An 18,684-nucleotide genomic window follows, 5' to 3' on the forward strand; every position below is an offset into this window, starting at 1 on the left:
CTGGAAAAGGTTACAAAACCATCTCTAAAGAGTTTGGACTCCACCAATCCACAGTCAGACAGATTGTGTACAAATGGAGGAAATTCAAAACCATTGTTACCCTCCTCACAAGTGATCGACCAACAAAGATCACTCCAATAGCAAGGCGTGTAATAGTCGGCGAGGTCACAAAGGACCCCAGGGTAACTTCTAAGCAACTGAAGGCCTCTCTCACATTGGCGAATGTTAATGTTCATGAGTCCACCAAGAGAACACTGAACAACAATGGTGTGCATGGCAGGGTTGCAAGGAGAAAGCCACTGTTCTCCAAAAAGAACATTGCTGCTTGTCTGCAGTTTGCTAAAGATCATGTGGACAAGCCAGAAGGCTACTGGAAAAATGTTTTGTGGACAGCTGAGACCAAAATAGAACTTTTTGGTTTAAATGAGAAGCATTATGTTTGGAGAAAGGAAAACACTGCATTCCAGCATAAGAACCTTATCCCATCTGTGAAACATGGTGGTGGTAGTATCATGGTTTGGGCCTGTTTTGCTGCATCTGGGCCAGGACGGCTTGCCATCATTGATGGAACAATAAATTCTGAATTATGCCAGGGAATTCTAAAGGAAAATATCAGGACATCTGTCCATGAACTGAATCTCAAGAGAAGGTGGCTCATGCAGCAAGACAACGACCCTATGCACACGAGTCATTCTACCAAAGAATGGTTAAAGAAGAATAAAGTTAATGTTTTGGAATGGCCAAGTCAAAGTCCTGACCTTAATCCAATCGAAATGTTGTGGAAAGACCTGAAGCGAGCAGTTCATGTGAGGAAACCCACCAACATCCCACAGTTGAAGCTGTTCTGTACGGAGGAATGGACTAAAATTCCTCCAAGCCGGTGTGCAGGACTGATCAACAGTTACTGGAAACGTTTAGTTGCAGTTATTGCTGCACAAGAAGGTCACACCAGATACTGAAAGCAAAGGTTCACATACTTTTGCCACTCACAGTTTTGTAATTTTGGATCATTTTCCTCAATAAATAAATGACCAAGTATAATATTTTTGTCTCATTTGTTTAACTGGGTTCTCTTTATCTACTTTTAGGACTTGAGTGAAAATCTAATGATGTTTTATGTTATATTTATGCAGAAATATAGAAAATTCTAAAGGGTTCACAAACTTTCAAATACCACTGTAAATGGTTACAGATGATGGATGCTTATCACTTTTGTCTCGGTGAATCTCCTCAGTGAAAAACCACCATAAAACAGAATCATTACTGTGCCCTTTTAATGTGCTGCAGTTTACTATCAAATATAGAAGTCACATTAATCTCTATAATTAAACTAAGAAAGATTCCCATCTCCTCCTTACAATATTGTGTACAAACCTTCCTTTCTCTGCAGCAACAGAAAAAAGTTTATTGTGCATGTTTTTGTGTGTGTGTGTGCGTGTGCGTGAAAGAGAGAGAGAGAGAGAGAGAGAGAGAGATCTTTTGCACTGTCAAACAATGATTAATATTGGAATGGTTCAGCATAGAGATAATAACTGTCTATAATAATGCAATACTGCAAACTCTTCCTACCCATTAACATTTCATATTTGGAGGGTAAATTCTTTCTATTAGAAACATGAGTTATTAAATAGAACAGCTGTGAGAAGGGATGGAGGCATGCACATGTTGATGCCAAGTGGAAGGAAGATTTCTGCAAAACATGCATACCCTGCTTTTTTTTTTTTAAAGCACAGGCATGTGATAAAGACACATAACAAAAAGTATGCATAATTACAGTGTGTTTTCCCTCTGTTTCCACTCTATTTCCACAATAATTTCTAGCAATATTTTTGTAATAAAATTTATCCTCTAAAATTAAAAAGAGGTTTTGTCTTTATATGTCAGTACTGATACTATTTCCATTGCCTATATTGGCAAACATCACAGTTCATACCACAAAAACATGACAAAAAACTGCATGGAAACTTGACTGTCAAACCTAGTCACTTTGTTTGGGTCTATATTGCTGGCATTACTTTGGAAATAGACTTCTTCACGAATTTTGCGTGACTTTTCTCATTTTGTAAACATCAGAAAACAAACTCCATGTGATAATTGACTACAAGCACTGAATGGGGTGCTGTATCAGAGACCAGAAGAAGAGAAATGTAAAACTCATCTCATCTCATTATCTCTAGCCACTTTATCCTGTTCTACAGGGTCGCAGGCTGTACTCGAGTTGAGGGGGGATGGGGGGGATGCCATCCCCCCTGGAATAAAAAATGGTCAAAATCATCCCCTCTCTAAAACGGGCATGCCCCCTCCCTTCCCTTGAGCAATTTTATCAATAAATGTGGACATTACTTCTATTTAACATTGGAATTAGAAATGCCATTCCACGTAGCTTTGCTGAAACTGAGCATACAATAAGCTACTGCGAGAGAGGGCACGCGCAAGCGAAGCGTTTGAGGAGGTGACATTCAGTTGGGGTTCCGTTATTTTTTATTTCATTCGGTGTCAGTGACAGCAGCGGATTGCAGCATCATGGCCAAGCGGAGTGGACAGCAAGACCTAAGCAAGTTCGGATTTAAGATCGCAAGAAAAAAACATTTCAGGAGGTAAGTCAAGAGTTACGAATATCAGTCACACTTTCTGTGAGCCCACTATCATGCTGTAAAGTTACTGATATGTAGCCTAATTTGTGGGCGGCGGATAACAATACAGCTATCATAATGAATGTTAGTTTGGAGTCTAGCCAGCTATCGATAGCTTACTCAGGTTCATGTTAGCTTTGATTTCTTGTATAAGGCCATTAATTTAATCAGCCTGGACATTCGTTTGTTATTCTTCAGGCAACAAAAAGTGTTATTCAAGACAGGAAGGCTAAAATAAACGACACTAGCAGTTTTGAAGGCTTCATTGCCTCATTAGAGAGCCGGTCACAACATGTAAGGCAGAGCAGGATTGGTGTAGGACTCGACAAAGTGTCTGCTAAAATGCAGCTTTCTTTTTCTTCGTCATAGGCTCTTCTTCTGTCTCCTCAATGGGCCTTTTCCCCTTTCCAAAGAAACTTTCCAAATATTCTTTTCTTTCCATTAAAATAATAACTGGTATGGACATGTATAATTTGCATTATTCATAAGAATAAACACAATAATAACAAAAAGGAAAAAAACAAAAAAATGCATAATGCCTCAAACATCTTTTAGGAAGTTTAGTCTGATTTACAATTACTGTTGCTTGTTTTAGTTTATTGGTTACCTACCTGCCTCTGTATTTAACTCAATGTTCCCAGTGTTCAGCTTTGAATAAAAATTATATTGACTTGATATGAAAAGATTCAGTTGTTCATTTACATTGCCTGCTGAGGTTTTAATAAATTATTTACCAAACGATTTAAAAGGAGCCTACCATGACTATGAAGTTACACTTCAAATTTGTCATCTGCATTTCACCCTAATATGGAGAATGTGGTAGATATGTCAGCCAGGAGACTGACTAAATATGACACATGACATCCACACTGTGCATGTTTTACAGTAAAATACCAGTGTATTATGTTTTTTACAACAATAAAAAGGGTACACAGTGTGTACTACACACTTTATCAGCACAAAATACTGTATGTCTGGTAAATGAACAAGGTCCACAGACCTACGTTGTGTGCAAACCCTCCTAAAAGTAAACCAGTTTCACACTGATGGACCAACCAATGGGTCGACACGCGACTAAAAATTTCACCATCCCCCCGGTTTGATTTTACAACTCGACCACTGGTCGCAGGCAAGCTGGAGCCTATCCCAGCTGACTACGGGCGAAAGGCGGGGTACACCCTGGACAAGTCACCAGGTCATCACAGGGCTGACACATAGACATAGACAACCATTCTCACACACACCTACGGTCAATTTAGAGTCACCAGTTAACCTAACCTGCATGTCTTTGGACTGTGGGGGAAACCAGAGCACCCGGAGGAAACCCACGCGGACACGGGAAGAACATGCAAACTCTGCACAGAAAGGCCCTCACTGGCCACGGGGCTCGAACCCGGACCTGCTTGCTGTGAGGCGACAGCGCTAACCACTACACCACCGTGACGCCCTGAAATGTAAAACAATGACTAGAAACAGTAATTTTCTACAGTTTTTTTTTTTTTCGGTTATTGAGGTAAACAGACACAGGTGTATCACTAAGGATTCTTCCATGTTGTTAGACACTTGTAATAACATTATAAGCCTGTCAGTGGCAAAAAGAAGTAGCTTACTTTGACACAGATGTTTGCCTCATAGGATTACATTGTATGGCCATTTTGTGTTTGCCAGTTATAGCGTTTTAACTCAATACTGGACTCATTTCAATCATTTTGGCTCCTAGTAAATACTTTGACATAAGAGATGGGGAAAATAGGACCCAAGTTAAAATAAATACCAGAGTTTGCCTTTAAACTGCATATGAATCTATTACAGTTTCTCCTCTTAACAACAAGTTTTCCTAACCCTTCTCCACTACAATTTAATGATGGCATTAGGGGACAGCGGGGAGACTCAGGACAAGTTTTCAGCTTTTGTAAATTGTGTGAAATTCTTTGCAGGTACAGTAGTAGTCACATTGCATTAAAGAGTATTTACTATACCATTTTACCATAAGATTAGTTTCTCAGTTTGTCACATTTACTGGCCTTCAGGCTTCATCCCCCCCCCCCCCCCCCCAAAAAAAAAAAAAGAAGACATGGGACATAGTGGGGAGATATGAGTTATGGAACAAAAATAAAACACCTAGGCCTACATGTATAAATTTTATAATCAAAAGTTGTAACCGGAGGTGGACAGTAATGAAGTACATTTACTTGAGTACTGTACTTAAAGCATATACATAGAACCATGGCCTCACTTTCATTTATAAATGCCTTGAGACCTCAAGAATGGCACAGGAATAGTTTTAAGCATTAACAATAAATCTAATATAGTAATTTTTACAACCCCGATTCCAAAAAAGTTGGGACAAAGTACAAATTGTAAATAAAAAAGGAATGCAATAATTTACAAATCTCAAAAACTGACATTGTATTCACAATAGAACATAGACAACATATCAAATGTCGAAAGTGAGACATTTTGAAATTTCATGCCAAATATTGGCTCATTTGAAATTTCATGACAGCAACACATCTCAAAAAAGTTGGGACAGGGGCAATAAGAGGCTGGAAAAGTTAAAGGTACAAAAAAGAAACAGCTGGAGGACCAAACTGCAACTCATTAGGTCAATTGGCAATAGGTCATTAACATGACTGGGTATAAAAAGAGCATCTTGGAGTGGCAGCGGCTCTCAGAAGTAAAGATGGGAAGAGGATCACCAATCCCCCTAATTCTGCACCGACAAATAGTGGAGCAATATCAGAAAGGAGTTCGACTGTGTAAAATTGCAAAGAGTTTGAACATATCATCATCTACAGTGCATAATATCATCAAAAGATTCAAAGAATCTGGAAGAATCTCTGTGCGTAAGGGTCAAGGCCGGAAAACCATACTGGGTGCCCGTGATCTTCGGGCCCTTAGACGGCACTGCATCACATACAGGCACATTTCACTGCATCACATACAGGCACATCATTTCTGTATTGGAAATCACAAAATGGGCTCAGGAATATTTCCAGAGAACATTATCTGTGAACACAATTCACCGTACCATCCACCGTTGCCAGCTAAAACTCGATAGTTCAAAGAAGAAGCTGTATCTAAACATAATCCAGAAGCACAGACGTTTTCTCTGGGCCAAGGCTCATTTAAAATGGGCTGTGGCAAAGTGGAAAACTGTTCTGTGGTCAGACGAATCAAAATTTGAAGTTCTTTATGGAAATCAGGGATGTCGTGTCATTCGGACTAAAGAGGAGAAGGACAGCCCAAGTTGTTATCAGCGCTCAGTTCAGAAGCCTGCATCTCTGATGGTATGGGGTTGCATTAGTGCGTGTGGCATGGGCAGCTTACACATCTGGAAAGACACCATCAGTGCTGAAAGGTATATCCAGGTTCTAGAGCAACATATGCTCCCATCCAGACGACGTCTCTTTCAGGGAAGACCTTGCATTTTCCAACATGACAATGCCAAACCACATACTGCATCAATTACAGCATCATGGCTGCGTAGAAGAAGGGTCCGGGTACTGAACTGACCAGCCTGCAGTCCAGATCTTTCACCCATAGAAAACATTTGGCGCATCATAAAACGGAAGATATGACAAAAAAGACCTAAGACAGTTGAGCAACTAGAATCCTACATTAGACAAGAATGGATTACCATTCCTATCCCTAAACTTGAGCAACTTGTCTCCTCAGTCCCCAGATGTTTACAGACTGTTGTAAAGAGAAAAGGGGATGTCTCACAGTGGTAAACATGGCCTTGTCCCAACTTTTTTGAGATGTGTTGTTGTCATGAAATTTAAAATCACCTATTTTTTCTCTTTAAATTATACATTTTCTCAGTTTAAACATTTGATATATCACCTATGTTCTATTCTGAATAAAATATGGAATTTTGAAACTTCCACATCACTGCATTCCGTTTTTATTTACAATTTGTACTTTGTCCCAACTTTTTTGGAATCGGGGTTGTATGATTAAAGTGATTTATATCAGTAGTGGTCTGAGCGAATGACCTTGACATCCATAACGTCACAGCAGGAAGTCGGTCTCATCGCCATTTCCACTGTACTAAAACACAGAGCTGACTGCAACTCTGATCCTCCATTTTGAGCTAATTTATCACCATGCCACATAGATGTGTTGCTGGCCAGTGCAGCAACATGACAGAAGGTGGATTTACGTTGCATTCATGGCCCAAGAATGTTCAAACTGCAAAGATTTGGACGCGTTTTGCGAGAAGTTCACAGGCACATTGGGCGCCTATGAAGTGGTCTCTCCTCTGCTCTGCACATTTTACTGAGAACTCGTATGAGACCTCTGATCTGTTGAGGAGTGTTGGCTATAAGCCTGTATTGAAAGAGGGTGCAGTATCAACAATTAAAGAAAAAAGAAAACTACAAGAAAAGGAAAGTATTTATTTATTTTATTTATTTATTTTTTTAAAAGGAAAGTGAGTTCAGTTGCAGCAGTCCGTTGTTGCTAAAACCCGGGACGGAATGGGACGGGACATATCGCTCGGGCAGTGACCTCCCTGCAGTTGTTGCTAAAACCGGTGACATCCTGTTCCATCCCGGGTTTTAGTAATTGCCTGAGCTGAGCAGTAATGGCAGACTACACAGTATGAAAAAAAGTGAATGAGTGGAAAAAAGTGAATGAGTGGACCAGCTGTCTGATTTTTACACTGGATATTGCTGCCATCTCGCCCTTAGATGGAAGAAGTGAATGAACGGAGAACTGAACGACCAACTGAAAGTCAGATTGTTTCAAAAACAATTGGCCTTCAAGAAGCGCGAACACAGACGGGTAAGCTCCGACTCTCATTTGGATAAAAAAAAACAAAAAACAACAACAACAAAAAAACAACACGTTGTTTATCTGCATTTAGATTAATACATGTAACTTGTATTGTGTGTTTAAGTTACCGGTACAAGATTATTTAATTTGCTTCAGAATGTGATTGTCTCAGTTCATCTGATTATTTAATTAGCCTTTTATGTTTTATCAGTGAAAATGCATGCATGTACATGTATGTTGCATAAGTTATAACACCTATCCTGTTTTAATGAGAGTCAACCCACAGTCAATTAAGTCAAATTAGTCTTAGTTGAGCAAGCTGGTGACGGTATTTCTTACTTTCACCATAAATTTTTATTTATATAACTTTGGTCTACAGCTGTAAAAGGCCTGGGCCTTAAAACCGGTTCCCGCTGTGACGTCATGCACTCAGGGCTGGCTGGCTCAGCGGGGCAGCTTCAATGCCAACTTTGCGGTCAATTTACCTCTCAAAAATTTATATTTTTTTATTCCCATTTATGCAGCATACAAGAGTCAAGGATGGAGATACAGTACTATCCACTCAGAAATGTATTTAAAAATAAAGGCTCTGTGTATCTCCTTTAAGTACACTTTTTGAGTATCTGTACTTTACTTGAGTATTATTTTTTTTTGGAAACTTATGACTTTAACTTCACTACATTTGAAAGACAAATGTGATACTTTTCACTCCACTACATTTATATCAAGGTCCTCATTACTCATTACAATGAAGCAGCTTTGAAAATGGATGTTTCTTCTTTTCTTTTCTGAAACATGATTTTTTTTTCACAGGTGACACTGAGACAGCCGATCAGTAATCACTAGAGCCACATCATATCCATAGACTGTATAAAATCAAGTTCAGTGATTTCTCAGCAGCATTATTTGAACACGATCAGTTGATGTCAGAATGGAAGGAGGCGGTTCTTCTGGGGAATGCACACAATCATAGCCCATGAACCCATGTTTCAGTTTTCTGAAAGGATTAAAGATGTATTTCATTTTAAATGTTTGCCTAAAACAAACCACATCAGCCTACAAAAACTCACTGTCCAACCTGCAGAAGCATATTGAGGTCTGTAAATGTTTTATTCCAAGAAAAAGCTTGCAGTGAAGTTGTTTGTGCTTTTAGAGCTAGCAATAACGTTGCAATAGCTATGCAGTCTGGTTAGTCAGATGACTTTCTATGGATTTGCCTGCCAAGTTGCCATCGCCTTGTCCACAGCTAACATTAACACAGCTAGTTAACTTGGACATTGTTAAAACGGAGTTAGGGCCTCTGCATGCTCTTGCGACAAGGCTTTCGCAGATAGCTTTTCGCAGACAGTAATTGTAATTGTAATTTATCGTTGAGCATGGAGTAATAGGTGTGTGCGATGTTATTCACCGCCACAATGCAAGGGGGCGCGAAGTCGCGAAATGGCTAGGAGTAGTTGGTGGGTGTGGTTAGTGGAGTGTTTATCCTCCGGTTACTTATAATGACTAGAACTGGAGTCGTATAGATGTACGTACTTCCTCACTTCCTCGATCAACCGCTCTTCGTGCTGCTCCATCTTCGCTCGTGTTTTTAAAAATGGCGGTAGTGAAAACAAACTAAACCGGGAAAGTAGGGAAGCGGAAGTGCGTGTACAGCGGATGTAGAGTGGACCAATCAGAGCCTTCTTGTCTGCGACGCTGTCTGCGAGGCTTCTGCGGTGGTCACAATTTTTGGGAGGTGCGCGCAGAGCGTCTGCGAAGGGGGGAGGGCTACACAGACGCCATCTGCGACGCCATCTGCGAGGACTGTGTTGTCAGCATAAATTGGCCATTACGTGAACATGAATAACGTTAACTTATCTGAAGTCCTTTCAGAAATGTTTTAGCATAATCTTGCCAAATTAACGGAATGGAGAAATCTGTCTTTTCTAGTAATGTTAGCTACCCAATATGACTTCAAGTTTGAAAAGAGTTTGCTAGCATGTCAGGTGGAGCTTCACTGACTAGGTAGCTTAACATTAACCACCATGATGACACAGCATGTGTTCATTTGGTAAATTCATTAAACCCAGTCAGTTGCTTCAAAGGCATTAGGTTTTGTAAGCGTTGTGGCAATAATACAACAATGCATCAACAGAAAATGTACTTTTAAAACTTGAGTAATTTTAAAAGCAAGTACGTCAGTACTTTAACTCAAGTAAACATTTGACTGTACAACTTTCACTTGTATTGGAGTAACATTTAACCAATGGGATCTGTACTTTGACTTAAGTAATGAAGTTGGGTACTTTTTCCACCTCTGGTTGTAACATATGAACTGTATGAACACACAGTGCTAGTACAGCTATAGAAAAATGTCAGTTTACCCAAACCTAAGTAGACAAAACAGTTCCATTCTCAAGAAGGAATGAAATAATCTTAATCCTCATGCAAGTACACTCCCACATTTTTAGCAAAAATAATAATAATAATAATAATAATTAAACAATTTTATATTTGTAAACCACAAGAAAAAAATCTGTAACATGAACTGTCCTAACTCTCCCTGTCTGGCCAATTTAATAAAATGCTTAAATGTTTTCCCCCAGAATTTAAGTTTAATAAATAATAATATATATGGTGACTCTAGGCTACAGACTTTAATTCTTAACAAATCCTGAATTCACCAGCATACAGGGGTTTTTCTAGAAAAATTTAGTATGAGGGAGCTCATCATGGCGAGGGAGCGAAGCGACCAAGAGGGGGGGATGGTGCCACCGTGCACCTTTGAAAAACTGAGGCTAAAATGGGATATTCTGAGGCTATCTGAGAGGGAAATTGTAACAAATTGTTTATTTGTCAACATTGAAAAATAAAAATAAAACTTTGTCACAAACAACACTTAATTCAAATTCTAATACCTCATAATTCAAATTCAAATTACACATAATACTAATTCCTCATGATTCAAATTGAAATTCCCCATGATTCAAATTGAAATTTATAATTAAAATTCAAATGAATCAAACTTACAAAGTATTAAACATTCACCAGATAAATCTGTTGTTTTCTTATACTAGAATCAGGTAGAGTTAGTTGTTCAAAATGAAAAAAAAAAAAAATTCCAGAGCAAAATTATTTTCTTTAAAAGGAAACTAAAAAAGTAAACATTATAAAGTTGGAATCCAACCCAAATCACAAAGTTTGAAATCATACAAAAAATGTAAGCGCGCTAAAAAAAACATACAGTGCTCTCCACAATTATTGGCACCCTTGGTTAAGATGTGTTAACAGCCTTAAAATAAATTCAATTTTTATTGCAGAAGCATAATCTCACACTGAAATTTGTAGGAAAATATAACCCTTAACTCATGTAAATTACAAAAAAAATCCCTGACTAAGAAATAATTATTTTTCATAAAATCACCTATTCCACAATTATTGGCACCCATAGTAATTCCTAGAAAATAAATGTAATTGAAGCATTTCTGTCATTTCTACTGTAGTTTATAAAGTTGATCAGAGTATCTAGGAACCTTTAATTAGTAATTCATCACATCCTGTTTCTCTGGGGTATAAATATTATGTAACACAGAGGCCTGTTTCTCTTATCCACTCTTCAACATGGGAAAGACAGCTGAAAACACCATTCAAGTAAGGCAGATGTCTGTCAACCTTCGTAAGTCAGGCAATGGCTACAAGAAAATAGCCACTTGCCTACACCTGCCCAGATCTACAGTCAGGAATCATCAAGAAGTTTAAAACAACTGGAACAGTGTCAAACAAGCCTGGACGAGGATGCAAGTTTATCTTGCCACTACGCACAGTGAGGAGGATGGTAAGAGAAGTAAAAAGTTCTCCAAAGCTCACTGTTAGAGAATTGCATCAAAGAGTAGCATCTTGGGGTCACAAAGTCTCCATAACAACCATCAAGCGCTATCTACATGCCAACAAGCTGTTTGGGAGGCATGTATGGAAAAAGCCTTTTCTCACTTACAAGCATAAACGTAAATGTCTGGAGTTCGCTAAGCGGTACTGGGACTTCAACTGGGACCGTGTGCTTTGGTCAGATGAGACCAAGATAGAGCTTTTTGGCAACAAACACTCTAATACATCACAAAAGATGAGTATGCGGAAAAGCACCTAATGCCCACTGTGAAGTATGGGGGAGGATCGGTGATGCTGTGGGCCTGTTTCTCTTCCAAAGGCCCTGGGAACTTTGTTAGGGTGCATGGCATCATGAACTCTTTGAAATACCAGGACATTTTAAATCAAAATCTGGTGGCCTCTGCCCGAAAGCTGAAGATGGGTCATCACTGGATCTTTCAGCAAGATAATGACCCTAAACATGTGGCCAAATCTACACAAAAATGGTTCACCAGACACAAAATCAAGCCCCTCCCATGGCCATCTCAGTCCCCAGACCTCAACCCAATTGAAAACCTGTGGGGTGAGCTGAAGTGGAGAGTGCATAGGAGAGGACCCAGGACTTTGGATGATTTAGAGAGATTGTGCAAAGAGGAATGGTCGAATATCCCTCTCTCTGTATTCTCCCATCTTGTGAAATGTTATAGGAGAATATTAAGTGCTGTCTTGTTGGCAAAAGGGAGTTGTACAAAGTATTAACATCAGGGTTGCCAATAATTGAGGCACACATGATTTCATACAAAAGAATTTCTTAATGTGGGATTTTTTCCCCACTGAATAAATGCAGTGAATTAAAGGTTGGATTTTTCTCTTTCTTTGCATTGTTGTCCTATATTATTTAAAAAAAATGAATTTATTTGAAGCCTAAGAACATATCTTAATGAGGGGTGCCAATAATTGTGGAGGGCGCTGTACTTGAACTTTTCCTGGAACTCGGCCTTTTTCTCATTTTGCTTTTCCACTGAACACTTGGTGCCTTCATTAGAGCAAGACATCTGGTCTTCGTTCGTCATGGATTCCGCGACGCCGCTGTCACAGTGCTCGGTTGGCGCATCCTTCAATGAGGCCCCGGAATCGGTGGCATGGACCGATCCCTCGATTGTCGCGATCTCGCCATTGAAAACATCTTTATCCGCTTTGTGACAGAAAAAAGAAGTCATCTTCTTCTGCCCCGGACAGTCTTTGGCTTTCTTCCATTTCGTGCCGCGGGATGACATCTTTAAATGCCCAAGTGCCAACAAAAACAACTCGCGAACTTCTTCTGTCAAAAGCTCCAGCGCCGGTGGGTGAAAGGTCATTCAGTCTTGAGAAATCTCACTCTACAAGTCAGCTAACCTTGTATGTAACCTATGCCAAATCTCACAAGAGCAGCTGCGACAAGTAAACAACTAAACAACATGGCGCTTCAGTCTGGAAAACACCAATTCGGATTGTTTTTGCACCGTCTGACAGTGTATCTACTATGACTGAAATATTTTTGGAGTAATTATAATGTATTTGATGATCAAACACATTGTCACGTGGTGTTCCTGGGATGTTTTCACGGAGAAAAGATCGTTTTGAGAAAGACTGCGTGTTATGCAGTAGCATATAAGTGCATGGCCTAAGTGTGACTTGGGGTTCAATCAGCATTTCGGTAAGGGGGCGCATGCCGAGAGTAAGAGTGCCCCTATTCCCTGGTTTAGATGAAAGCATGGCATACATTACACCATAGAATGTAAGTGGATTGCGAAGTCAAAAATACAAGTTTTGGTTGACAAAAAAAAAATATTTCACTGCACATGCCTTGCTGCAGTGTCCAGCTTCATGGCTCCAAAGGAAGTAGATTACTCTAAAGGGCAACATCTAACTTCTGATTTATTCCCTTCAGACATAATGTGTACAGTTGTACACATGAAGTTCCATAGCATTTTTCCTTGTGTCCAAAGGGGATAATCTAAAACCTGATTGGTTGAAATTAATTTATGGGAATACATACTGCCCTAAGTCTCTCCTGTCCCAAGTCTCCCTGCTCGTTCCTATACAGATATTTAAATTACAACCCCGATTCCAAAAACGTTTGGACAAAGTACAAATTGTAAATAAAATCGGAATGCAATAATTTACAAATCTCAAAAACTGACATTGTATTCACAATAGAACATAGACAACAAATCAAATGTTGAAAGTGAGACATTTTGAAATTTCATGCCAAATATTGGCTCATTTGAAATTTCATGACAGCAACACATCTCAAAAAAGTTGGGACAGGGGCAATAAGAGGCTGGAAAAGTTAAAGGTACAAAAAAGGAACAGCTGGAGGACCAAATTGCAACTCATTAGGTCAATTGGCAATAGGTCATTAACATGACTGGGTATAAAAAGAGCATCTTGGAGTGGCAGCGGCTCTCAGAAGTAAAGATGGGAAAAGGATCACCAATCCCCCTAATTCTGCGCCGACAAATAGTGGAGCAATATCAGAAAGGTGTTTGACAGTGTAAAATTGCAAAAAGTTTGAACATATCATCATCTACAGTGCATAATATCATCAAAAGATTCAGAGAATCTGGAAGAATCTCTGTGTGTAAGGGTCAAGGCCGGAAAACCATATTGGGTGCCCATGATCTTCGGGCCCTTAGACAGCATTGCATCACATACAGGCATGCTTCTGTATTGGAAATCACAAAATGGGCTCAGGAATATTTCCAGAGAACATTATCTTTGAACACAATTCACCGTGCCATCCGCCGTTGCCAGCTAAAACTCTATAGTTCAAAGAAGAAGCCGTATCTAAACATGATCCAGAAGCGCAGACGTCTTCTCTGGGCCAAGGCTCGTTTAAAATGGACTGTGGCAAAGTGGAAAACTGTTCTGTGGTCAGACGAATCAAAATTTGAAGTTCTTTATGGAAATCAGGGACGCCGTGTCATTCGGACTAAAGAGGAGAAGGACGACCCAAGTTGTTATCAGCGCTCAGTTCAGAAGCCTGCATCTCTGATGGTATGGGGTTGCATTAGTGCATGTGGCATGGGCAGCTTACACATCTGGAAAGACACCATTAATACTGAAAGGTATATCCAGGTTCTAGAGCAACATATGCTCCCATCCAGACAATGTCTTTTTCAGGGAAGACCTTGCATTTTCCAACATGACAATGCCAAACCACGTACTGCATCAATTACAGCATCATGGCTGCATAGAAGAAGGGTCCGGGTACTGAACTGGCCAGCCTGCAGTCCAGCTCTTTCACCCATAGAAAACATTTGGCGCATCATAAAACAGAAGATACGACAAAAAAGACCTAAGACAGTTGAGCAACTAGAATCCTACATTAGACAAGAATGGGTTACCATTCCTATCCCTAAACTTGAGCAACTTGTCTCGTCAGTCCCCAGACGTTTACAGACTGTTGTAAAGAGAAAAGGGGATGTCTCACAGTGGTAAACATGGCCTTGTCCCAACTTTTTTGAGATGTGTTGTTGTCATGAAATTTAAAATCACCTAATTTTTCTCTTTAAATGATGCATTTTCTCAGTTTAAACATTTGATATGTCATCTATGTTCTATTCTGAATAAAATATGGAATTTTGAAACTTCCACATCATTGCATTCCGTTTTTATTTACAATTTGTACTTTGTCCCAACTTTTTTGGAATCGGGGTTGTAGCTCAATGCAAGGGTCCAATTAAATCTTGTTCTTTTACTGTAGATATTATTGTTCATGTCTCATCTCCTGAAGCCTTAACCTTTATGAAGTCATAATTCAGAGCAGTGGTTATTAATATTAAAAAGATTGATAAGCTTTGAGGAAGCTGACTTGCTTTCAGGCCATAACCAGGCACCATAGTTCTCTCTAGTTCACATCAAATCATTAGGCTGTGCTTTAAGAGAAGGTACAATATAGCATCAGTGCTCAGCAACAAGAACAGTGAACTGCTTTGTGCCTCTCTTGCTTCATTGGTCAAGCCCATTCAATCAGCATATATCATCAGAACAGCAGAATGACATCTCTGCTCCACTGGAACATGTCAGGGGCAAATAGTGTTTCCTTCACATCAGATGCAATAATGGTATTAATTTAATCTCTCTTAACATCAGATATCTTGTCATGGTGTGTTTGATTTTTTTTTTTTTTTATTTTACTCCACAGTCATCAGATAGCCCCCATTTGACCTGGAGAGTGAAATGTTTGCTTTGAGAGTCCTCTGCGTACCTTTGAAATGCGTGCAGTTGAGGCTGTCCAAAAAAAAGCTTTGTTAGCCCATTGTCACTGAGAGTTTTACTACATTACAGTAACATATGGGCTTTAGATAAAGTGCAGCTGTGTTATGGATTTTGCTCTCTGCTTTCACAGGTTTTATGTAAACAGACAGTGAAACCCAACTGTTCTTACATATAGGGGGAGCAATATAAATATCTGCAGCAGGCTTCGTAAAAAAAAAAAAAAATCATTTACTAATATGCATTTTTGAACCAGTTCGCATACATTATATCCAGACAGTATCAGTCAAAAGTTTGGACACACCTTCTAATTCAATGGTTATATAATATGGATTACTTCAGTTGTCAGATAGGGCTATTTGCTGTATGTTATTTACTGTTTACTGTTTGATAGTCTCAAATGCATTAAGAAGGCAAGAAATTCCATTAATTAACTTTTGACAAGGGACACCTGTTAATTGAAAAGCATTCCAGGTGACAACTTCATGATGCTGTTTAAGATAATGCCAATAGTGTGCAAAGCTGTCATCAAGGTAAACGGTAGTCACTTTGAAGAATCTAAAATATGAAACATTTTTGTAACACTTTTCTGTTTACCACATAATTCCATGTATGTGCCATATGTTATTTAATAGTTTTTATGTCTTCAGTATTGTTTTACAATGTAGGAAATAGTTAAAATACAGAAAAAAAACTATAAATTAGTAGGTGTGTCCAAAATTTGACTGGTACTGTGTATAATGGCTTTTGTACATCTATCTTACTGTAACAGTCTAAGGGTCTTGGTAAATGAGAAAATGGGGAGACAGGCTTGACAATTCAAGGTGCGCTATAATTTCCTTTAACTTAATGTCATGAATCCCTGATGTGGGTGGAATACTGAAGCGTGGCAAGTGGGAAATTATGTGAACACAGTCTTTTCTTTTCACTTTTGTGCTTGCTTTTCAGCTTTACTAATCTCATTCATTTGCTCATACACACACACACGTGCTCAGGTTGGGAGAGACCCTTTCTCACTGCTCTCTACCTCCTTTCTACCTTCCATCCCCACTGCAACACACACAGACACAACATTAATCACCAACAGGTGTACTGACTTTGACACTCACCTTCCCTGGCCCCGCCCTCTATTCACAAACCGACACTTTGCCATGCCCCCACTGCCACATACCCCCACTGCCTGACTCAGGCCGGGGAGTTGTCTGGCCTGAAGCGGACACCACCACCCCCAACTCCCAACAGGACAGGAAATCTGCCACCACCATCTGCGCCTCTTTCATGCATCGAGAGCTTATGACTGATGTACAGCACTGGACGTTCCTCACCCTCCACCTTCTGGGACAAAACGGCCCCCAGCCCTCTGTCCGATGCATCTGTCTGCAAAATAAAAGGGAGAGAGAAGTGAGGGGAGTGTAGAAGTGGCCCTCCACACAGTGTAGCTTTTACCTTGGTGAAGGCCTGTTGGCACTGCTCCATCCACTGGACTGGATCTAGTGCTCCATTTTTAGTGAGGTCAGTCAGCGGGCTGGTGACATCTGAATAATTAGGTATGAACCTATGATAGTAGCCAGCCAGCCCCAGAAACTGTCTCACCCCCTTTTTGGTCTTGGGCCTCAGGCAGACTACAATCGCTGCAATTTTGTCAATTTGGGGACTCATCTGCCCATGACCCAAGTGGAAACCCAGATACTGTACTTACACCTGCCCAATCGCCCACTTTTTCAGGTTAACTGTGAGCCCCACCTGCCTCAGTGACTTGAGGATGGCCCTGAGGTGTTTTAGGTGCTGCGGCCAATCATTGCTGTATATGTTAATGTCATCAAAGTAAGCCGCAATATAGGCAGTGTGGGGGTGGAGGATATTGTCCATGAGCTGCTGGAATGTAGCAGGAGCCCCAAATAACCCAAAAGAAAGTGTGAAAAATTGGTGTAATCCAAACAGTGTGGAAAAGGCCATTTTCTCTCAGTATAGAGGAGTCAAGTGGATCTGCCATTATCCCTTTGTCAAATCCAGTGTTGAATAAAAGTGAGCAGCATCTAATCGATTAACTCATCAATGTGAGACATTGGGTATGTGTCAAATTTAGACACAAATTTTGACATTTCTGTAATCCACACAGAACTGGACTGACTCAGCGGTCTTGGGAACCAGGACCTCTGGGCTGCTCCAGTCACTGTGGGACTCCTTGATTATGCCCATTTCAAGCATGGCCTTGAGTTCATCCCAAACCACCTTTTTTTGTGTTCGGGTAAGTAGTAAGGGCGGCTACACACCACCACCCCTGGGGGCGTTTCAATGTGGTGTTCTATGAGGTGGGTGTGGCTGGGAAGGGGTGAGTACATGTTGGAAAATTCCTTTAGCAACTTGGCAACCTCTGTGAGTTGGGCCAGTGAGAGGTGGTCTCCACAGGGGACTGGAGCGGTTTGAGTTGTTACTTCCGTTTTTACCTCCGGCCCCAGATCCGCCTTCTCTGGAACTACCGATGCCAATGCCATGGGGGACCCCCTCATTCCAATGTTTTAACAGATTGAAGTGGTATATTTACAGTTCCCCACCCCTATCTGTTCACCTCACCTCATAGTCGATGTCCCCAGTTTGCTGTGTGACCTCAAAGGGCCCTTGCCACTTGGCGACTAATTTGGAGCTTGACGTGGGCAATAACACAAGTACTTTATCTCCTGGGATGAACTGTCTAAGGCACACACCCCTGTGGTACAGCCAGGTTTGGCATCCTTGTGCCTGCTGCAAATTCTCCTGAGTTAAGTGCGTGAGGGTGTGGAGCTTTGCACGCAGGTCGAGAATGTACTGAATTTCATTTTTACTAGTTGAAGGTTCCTCCTCCGAATTTTCCCACAGCACATCCAAAATGCCACGAGGCTTATGCCCATATAACAATTAAAATGGGGAGAATCCCATGGAGGCTTGTGGCACTTCTCATACTGCAAATAACAGGGGCTCAATCAATTTATCCCAATTACATGCATCTTCACTTACAAACTTCCAAATTAAATTTTGATGTGTCTGATTGACTCATTCCACCAAACCATCTGTTTGTGGGTGATAGATGCTGGTGCGGCTCGATTTAATCCCCAATAACCCATACAGTTCACGAAGTGTGCATGACATAAACGTAGTGCCTTGGTCAGTCAGGATTTCTTTGGGAATCCAG

Source organism: Neoarius graeffei, chromosome 2, assembly GCF_027579695.1.
Source record: "Neoarius graeffei isolate fNeoGra1 chromosome 2, fNeoGra1.pri, whole genome shotgun sequence".
Taxonomy (NCBI): Eukaryota; Metazoa; Chordata; class Actinopteri; order Siluriformes; family Ariidae; genus Neoarius; species Neoarius graeffei.